Genomic DNA, 388 nt, shown 5'->3' with positions numbered 1-388 from the left:
ATTGGTGCAAATACTTTCCAATAATATGCCACGTACAAAAAGGAATCCCCATATGCTCACACCCTTCATAGTTCAAAAGGATTTTTCAAGAGAAATTAATTATAATGTATTTTGCACTTTTAATCTTTGAATATTCTCTTATCCATTTAGAATTTATGTGCTATAAACACAAGATCCACCATCGCTATCTTTACTCTCATTTAATTTAAAGGATGCATGGTTCATATTCAACTTATTAAAAAATTAAAGATATGTAGCACACTTAATCCTGTATAGATATGTTTAGTATTTTGTGCCAAGCAAGAAAAATAAATAAAAGCAAGTCAAAAGTAAACGTTTGCTTATCCAAATGTCCAAAAATACAAATAGGAATTCACCAACACCCTTC

This window comes from Cibotium barometz, chromosome 1 (assembly GCF_041138505.1).
Source record: "Cibotium barometz isolate CiBa-2024 chromosome 1, ASM4113850v1, whole genome shotgun sequence".
NCBI classification, from domain to species: domain Eukaryota; kingdom Viridiplantae; phylum Streptophyta; class Polypodiopsida; order Cyatheales; family Cibotiaceae; genus Cibotium; species Cibotium barometz.
Note: the sequence above shows the minus strand (reverse complement) of the source record.